At 36.3% G+C, this 8722-nt stretch overlaps 1 pseudogene; it reads right to left on the bottom strand.

Annotated features, from left to right (window-relative positions):
- Window positions 1-247: 247 nt before the first annotated feature.
- On the bottom strand, window positions 248-3177 carry LOC135322357 (tigger transposable element-derived protein 1-like; annotated as a pseudogene).
- Window positions 3178-8722: the final 5545 nt, after the last annotated feature.

The raw sequence follows: 8722 nt of genomic DNA on the forward strand, positions 1-8722 counted from the left end.
TTGTGTAAATATGTCATGCAGAACTCCTGGCTATACAGGCATACCTTGGAGATGTTGTGAGTTTGGTCTCAGACTATTGCAATAAAGCAAAGATCATAATAAATCAAGTCACATGAATTTTTTGGTTTCCCAGTGCAGATAAAAATTACATTTACACTATACTGTAGTCGATTAAGTGTGCAATAATAGCATTATGTCTAAAAAATGCACATACATTAATTAAAAGACACTTTATTACTAAAAAACGCTAACCATTATCTGAGCTTTCAGTGAGTCATAATCTTTTTTGCTAGTGGAAGGTCTTGTCTTCATGCTGATGGCTGCTGACTGATCAGCGTGGTGGTGGTTGCTGAAGGTTGGGGTGGTTGTGGCAATTTCTTAAATTAAAACAACAATTCAGTTTGCTGCATTGACTGACTCTTCCTTTCACAAATGATTTCTCTGTAACATGCAACACTGTGAGATAGGATTTTATTCACAGTAGAACTCCTTTCAAAATTGGAGTTGGTCCTCTCAAATCCTGCTGCTTCTTTATCAACTAACTTTATATGTAATATTCTAAGACCTTTGTTGCCATTTCAATAATCTTCACAGCATCTTCACCAGGAGACGCTTCCATCTCAATAAACCACTTTCTTTGCTCATCCATAAGAAGCAACTCCTCATCTGTTGAAGTTTTATCATGAGATTGCAGCCATTCAGTCACATCGTTAGGCTCCATTTCTTTTTTTTTTCCCTACCTCTGGTGCTTTTGCTGTTTCCACATTTGCATTGAAGTCTTGAACCCCTCAAAGTTATCTATGAGGGTTGAAACCAACTTCTTTCAAATTCTTGTTAATGTTAATATTTTGACCTCTCCCATGAATCACAGATGCTAATGGCATCTAGAATGGTGGCTCCTTTCCAGAAGGTTTACAATTGACTTTGCCCTGATCCATCAGAGGAATCATTATCTGCAGCAGGTATAGCCTTATGAAGCCTTTTCCTTAAATAATAAGACTTGACAGTCAAAATTGCTCTTTGATCCATGAGCTGCAAAATAGATATTGTGTTCGTAAGCATGAAAGTAACTTTAATCTCGTTGTACTCTCCATTCAAGCTCTTGGGTGATCAGGTGCATTGTCAACAAACAGTAATATTTTGAAAGAAATCTTTCCTTTTACGCAGTGGGTCTCAACAGTGGGCTTAAAATATTCAATAAACCATGTTGTAAACAGATGTGCTGTCATCCAGGCTTTGTTGTTCCATTTAAAGAGCACAGGCATAGCAGACTGAGCGTAATTCTTAAGGGCCCTAGGATTCTCATAATGGTAAATGAGCATTAGTTTCCATTTCAAGTCACCAGCTGTATTAGCTCCTAACAAAAGAGGCCGCCTGTCCTTTGAAGCTCTGAAGCCAGGCATTGACTTCTCTTCTCTAGCTATGGAAGTTCTAGATGGCATCTTCTTCCAATATAAGTCTAGATTGAAAATCTGTTGTTTAGTACTGTAGCCACCTTCATGAATTATTTTAGCTGGATCTTTCAGATGACTTGCTGCAGCTTCTAATCTACATCAGCACTTATTGCTTTAACCTTGAACTTTTATGTTATGGAGATGGCTTCTTTCCTTAAACTTCATGAACCAACCTCTGCTGGCTCCGAACTGTTCTTCTGCAGCTTCCTTACCTCTATCAGTCTTTACAGAATTGAAGACAGTGAGGGTCTTGTTCTGGATTAGACTTTAATTTAAAGGAATGTTGTGACTAGTTTGATCTTCTTTCCAGACCATTAGAACTTTCTCCATATCGGCAAGAAGACTGCTTCATTTTCTTATCATTCTATCATTCATGTATTCCCTGGAGTAGCACTTTTAATTTCTTTCCAGAACTTTTCTTTTGCATTCAAAACTTGGCTGTTTGGTGCAAGAGATCTGGTTTTAAACCTATCTCAGCTTTTGACATGCTTCCTCACTAAGCTTAATAATTTCTAGCTTTTGATTTAAAGTAAGAGTAATGTGACTCTTCCTTTCAACTGAACACTAAAAAGCCACTGTAGAGTTATTAATAGACCTAATTTCAATATTGTTGTGTCTGAGGAAACAGAGAGGCCAGAGGAAAGGCAGAAAGATAGGTAAACAGCTGATCGGTTGGAGAAGTCAGAATATACAAAACACTTATCAAGTAAGTTTGCCATCTTATATGTGCACAGTTTGTTGTGGCCCTAAAACAATTAGCGTAGTAACATCCCAGATCACCATCCTAATACAGTAATAATGAAAAAGTTTGAAATATTGTGAGAATTATCAAAATGTGACACAGAGACATACAGTGAGTAAATGCTGTTGGAAAAATGGTCCTGACAGACTTGCTCAACACAGGGCTGCCACAAACCTTCACTTTGTAAAACATGCAGCATCTCCGAAGTGCAGTAATGTAAGGCACGATAAAACAAGGTGTACCTCTATGAATAATTTGAATAACCCAAAGCAGTGTACATGCAGCATTCTAGTAGTCCAATTTCAAGTGACACTATTAAAAAGTGATTTGTGTGCAAGACTGCCTTCTGGGAACTAGCACCTAAGTACAGGGCTCAAAAAGACCCCATAGCCATGAGTCCTGGAAATTCTTGGAACATCTGGTCAACTCCACCAGTGGCTGTACCATGGTTGGAATGTTTGTGTCCCTCCAAAATCCCTATGTTGAAATCCCAATTCCCCGAAATGATGATATTAGTAGATGGGGGTCTTTGGGAGGTAAATAGATCACAAAGGTGGCGTCCTGATAAATGGGATTTTTGCTCTTAGAAAAAGAGTTTCCAGAGAGACTCCTCACCCCTCTGCCATGTGAGGATACAATGAGAAGTCTGCAACATGGAAAAGTGCTCTCACCTAACCATGCTGGCATCCTGATCTCGGACTTCCAGCCACCAGAACTGTGAGCAGTAAGTGTCTGCTGTTCAGATGCCAACCAGTCTGTGGTATTTTGTTATAGCAGCCCAAATGGCCTAATACAAATGGGGTGGTAGAAGTGAAGAAGGGAAGAGAGTGGGATTATAGCAGGTCCAGGAGACCATGACATGAGGGTGTTGCCATCCCTGGCTAATCCAGGGTACCTTAGGATGACAAACATTTTTGAAGATGTCACTTCCAGTGATCGAACGCACAGATGATTTGAGTCTGGGCTCAGGCCACTCTCCATGGGTGGCACTGCTGGCTGGTCCCAGGCACCAAAGAGGGTCTAGAAAACTTTAAGGAAGACACTCCCATGTTCAGGGACTCAGATCTAGGGGGTAGGTGCAGAGATTATACAGTAATTACTATGATCATCTCCATTTTTTAAGTCAGATACTATTTCTCAGAGGGTGCCCACCAGCCAACTAGGAAATTCACTGTCTAACAAATAGCATTTTCCAGTAGTTAGCAGCTGATTAAACATCCACAATACTTTCCTTCCTTAGCTCCTTAAACCCTAAAAAGAAGTCCAATTTCTTTTAATATTTTTAACAATTGTTAACACCTTTATTGTGGTACGCTTTATATAAAGTAAACTGCACATATTTCAAATGTACAATTTGATGAATTTTGATAGATGTATTCACCAATGAAACTACTACCACAATCAAGATAGCTAACATTTTAATCACTAATAAAGTCTAACAATTTTAGTCATTGATAAATTCTCTTCTTTTGAAATAATTAAGTACAGGCTCTCCTCATTTGCTGCCTAAATTTTTAAAAGAGAAAAATGTCAGAAGGCAATTGCTGAAAACTGCTTCTTCTCTATTAAGCAGGAGAATTTTAAGAAGACTTCCAGCAGATGTCTAAGTTTAAAGCCTACTTCTCTCCTGTTCCTCATAATTTTTATGTATTTATACTTTTCCTATTTTACAATCAGTATTAGAGGAAATCATTCATATTCATATTAAAGATAATCTGTACTATAAATTCATAATGTAATCCAGCAGTTTCTTTATGCTATTATTCTAGTGTATGTATTTCAACTATATCTCCATTCTTTGGTTTGTGGATTCATTTTAGAGAGTCACTTTCTTTTAAGAAATTGCACTTCCTCTTACTTTCTGTAAGGCCTGTAGCATATACTGCTCAAAGGTACCAAAAACATATTTTAAATCACATGCTTTTCTTAATCAAGTTCAATCAATCACTTTGATAAAATTTTCATATATATTATTCCATATAATTCCTTTAGGTTTTTAGAAATAAAAATATGACAAAGGTCTCACAGAGGTTACATTTTCAAGGATTTTTCATCACACATAAAGTGTTGATAACTGAATTTGCATGTGATTAATATTCGTGAATAAAAAATGTAAGAAAAAAGGTTAAAATTGTTAGAAAAAAATCATTTCCTATTGTTAATTACAGATATTTCCTCTATCACCTAATGAAATATACATGCTAAGAAACAAGATAAATTCATGTTATTTTCCATGTATTACATTTTAAAGGAAACTTCTTTAGATTATATAAGAGACAGCCCTATGAGGACTTTAGTTTAGCATTTTTTTCAGCATTTTTTTCAATTATATCTGGATACCAGTTGATCTGAATTTTTCAACTAATCAATATTAAACATCTCCTTTAAGTACTTGAAACTAATCAATTTTTTTTTTTACTGTTGAATTACAGTCATTTAGATTGACTTTAATGGGAAAAGAGTAAATAATCTACTAGACTTACTTCTCTGTACTAAGTAGAATGGAGTCATGAGAATATGTTTATACAAAAAATAGTTATTTAAGTATTAAAAAACATTGAGATGAACTTTTTACATCTTCTGCATATTACATTCTATGATAGTGGATTTACTGATCACCAACAAGGGCTTATTTCTTCATCGCTTCATGTCCTGCCCACCACGGTCCAGGTGATTATCATCTAGACTGAACTGATACCCTGCTGGTGGCTTCCCAGACTTTAAGCTCTTATTTGTAATTCTGCCTATTTCCATCCTTCAAATTGCACTGTTAAAACACCACGTTCATTATGCTATTTGCCAATTTGAAACTGTTCATTGAGTTTCCATTTTCTAAAATCACTAAAGTCTACCTCTCTAACTCCAACTTATCTTTCCAGTACCAATCTTATACTCCATATGTAAATCGAGTTAGGCATATTGGTATTTTGCTATCTCCTAGGCATGCCTTCCTCTTTTCTACAGTCATAGAAATGCGTATTTACTGCATTCCTGGCCAGCCAAATCATGACCATCATTTGAGGCTAAATTCCACTTTTCCTTATGAAACACAATGTCCTTTTACTGAGCACAAATTTGTGGCTTATAAAGTGTTTTCACAGACAATCTGAATTAATTCATTTTAATTGAGCTGATATAAATAGGTATTTTATCAATAAGGAATCTGAAGTTCAAAGAGGCCTGCCCTAACCACTTAAATTCATATTGTTCTCTTGCCTTTCTAAGACTGATGGTCCAATGTCTGTAATGTTTATTGGCACAACCATCTGCCAATAGTTGTATTTACTCCTTTCTATCTTCTAGTTATTTTAAAAAATATTCATTCATCCACCCACTCATTCATTCAACACTGATTTATTGAGATCTTATAATGTGTCATGCATTTATCTGGGCAACGTCTCTGTACCATAAAGCTTATTGCTAGTATTTTTAACTAGATGGTAAGCTCCTTCAGGTCAGGGATCACAGAGTTTTATTTCCCAACAGTGTCTAGAATAGGCAATATGCAGCAAAAATTTTTTAAAAAAGAATAAAACAAAAGTAAACTATTACTTCATTAGTATAATCACATTTTAAACAAAAGTACAAAAACTTATACTCTGAACTTCTGACACTTGCCTTAAACTACCTCACATGTAGTTTATTTTATTAGCTCTAGTTTCCTAAGTGTCCAGTAAATGAAAAATACAAAACAAAAGCACCAAACTCTTTCAGGACCTATCACCAAAAGTGATTAGCCATAGGGCGCCATTACTGTTAGCACTAAAGGCAATTTTGGGGGCCCTAAAATAATTATGCTGAATATTCAGCATCTTTCAGTAAAGCTAATTGAGGGAAAATAAAGTACTAAGCTTCTGTGTTGTACAACTGCAGTTATTAGGATGTGAAACCGTTGTCATTATAGTCTCATTGAACATCAGTAGAATAAATGTTTGTATGAGTGTGTGTCTGTGTTATATAAACACCTTAAATCCAGATACAAAGTGAGTTGAAATTTAGCTTTGGGATGCACTTTTAAAAATTGTCTTTAGGATGCTATAAGCTCAGAAATAGTAATGTATTTTCCCCCTAATATAGAACAAAAGAACACCTCTGACCTAGCTACTCATAGATCAACAACGTGGTGAACAGAGAAAGGCAAATCCTGTCATCTGTTCAAGTGTAAGAAGCAGGACCTGGGCGATGTGTGTCATCAGCCGTGTATTTGAAGATGAAGTCTGTGCCCACGCTCTTTCCTCCATGCAGGAGGTTGCTAAAAGAGCCAACGTGTGACCCCAGACCTCTCCACAGAGTACACAGAGGCTTGTTCTTTGGTTAGTGCTTGGGACCACCACTTGCAAGGCCTTTGTTGCTTTCAACTTTGTCTGTTTGCCACAGAAAAAGCTTGACCTCTTTTCCTACACTGAGTTAACTTACCTTTGCTGCAAAGCAGTAAGGACTTGATATGCCACTGTTGTTGCTTCCCCAAAGCTCTGGCTAAAAAACCTTTGGTGATGCACTCTACCACAGTGTTCACCTTCTCTGTGATTTCCTTCAATAGCCAGTGCTGCAGGTTTTCCAGAATCCTATTATATAAGTAACGTAATTTGCCATGTTAAACATTTGGTTCATTTTGTGATAGTTCCTCGGAGGCAAATTTGAGAAGTAAAGTACATTCAAAAAGCTTGGCTTTATAAGTGTAAAAGAGTAGCCGCATTGGATTTCAATTTGAATGGACCTCAGGCACAAAACGGAGGTCCTCTTGATGTAAAAGACTGTGAAATTTTTGTTCTACTTTTAGGATCTCGGCTCTATTTGGGACTTCTTTCCCTAAGTGCCCCAGGGTAATCTAGTTAAGCCTAGGAAGTCTCTATGTCTGAAATTTCTTCAATTACTATAAAAAGGAAAGAATATCACTTTACAAATTCAGTTCCTCTTAGTGCTGAAGCTTTGCATGAAGTAAAATGCTTTCCACCTAATATAAGTGAAAAGAACCATCTTTCAGGATACTTGTGTTCTAGGTCCTTTTATTAAAGGGTAATAATAATCATCATTCTGGGCAGCAGACCCAGTGAATCTCTAGTTATGTAAGTGGAATTATTAGAGGTATATGTATACTGAGAAAGTGGAATTAATACTGAATTTCCTTTGCCTTTCTTTACCTTTATGTAGCGTAAAATCATATTTAACCTTCTGTATTAACGTAGCAATACAATTAGAACTGAAAATTGTATTTCCTCTGCTTCCACTACTGAAAGCTCCAGTTCTCTATTCTTGATTAGAAAAACATTATTTCAGCAATTAACTATAACCATATTTTAAATAAAAACCAATCTGCTATCACTATGCCTTATTTCTTTAAGTTCTTCTTAAAAATACATTTGAGTCCTTTTCCATTGGACAGAGTATGTACCACATGTAAATTCAGAAGGCCTACCAGCCAATAAACCTTGAAGAAGTCACTTCACCCTCCGATCCTGTGCTTCCTGTGTTACAATGATGTAAAACCTGCCCTGCCAATAGAACACAGAGTTGCTGTGAAGATCAAAGAAGTTGGCACAAATATACAGGAATTTGCAAAACATAATAAAACACTGTACAAATGTAGGGTGTACAGTAGGATTAAAATGGGTGTTTTTTATTGATACTAAATATAGAGGTTTCCAAAGATTAATGTATAGTTTAAACGGTAACTTTTAATTCCCCTTTGAAATCATTTCTTAAGATGTCATTCTACTATGATGTGTTCCTCTGAGTATTTCTCTTGCTGTGGTCTAGAACATGCCTAACTGCAAACAAGGAAATGATTTTCCTAAGTCACAGAAAAAAAAAATACATCACATTAGTGTTGAGAAAGAGGCAAGAGAAGAGGAGTAATGAACAAAGTGAACAGACTTACTAAATGCATTCATTCATTCATTCATTAAACAGACTTAGAGGATGGATAGGCTCAACTGCAAAAACAAATGCAGCCTTTGATGCAGGCACACAGACCTGTCATTCAAGTCCTAACTCTGCTGCATACCAACCATGTGAGACCTGGGTCAAATCACTGACACCAGTGCTTTGCAAAGTGCAGTCCCAGGCTAGCAATATGAGCATCACCAGAGAAACCTGTAGAAATGCAAAATCTCCAGGTGCACCTCAGACCTACCAAATAAAAAATCTTTGGGGATGGAGCCCAAAAATCTGTTTTTTAATAAGCACACCATGTAATTCTGATGTATATTCAAGTTTGATAACCACTAAATTGTACTATCTGAATGGTTTCTTCACCTACAAAATAGAAATAATAACACTTTTCTTATCAGTACAATTACAATAACTAGAGAGAAAATATATGCAGAGCCTGGTGCATGTTAAAGAGCTTTGTTCAATAAATAGTGTCAATAACATTAGCTTTTCAGATACATCTCAGATGCCAACCCAGACTATGAAGCCGTTCTTACCCTTCTATGCAAGTATTAGTTGTCTATACTTATTTAAACTACATAATACCAATTCTGACTATAGGCTGTATTACTGGATACAACACACACACACACAC

The sequence above is a fragment of the Camelus dromedarius genome, chromosome 10, assembly GCF_036321535.1.
Source record: "Camelus dromedarius isolate mCamDro1 chromosome 10, mCamDro1.pat, whole genome shotgun sequence".
Classification (NCBI taxonomy): domain Eukaryota; kingdom Metazoa; phylum Chordata; class Mammalia; order Artiodactyla; family Camelidae; genus Camelus; species Camelus dromedarius.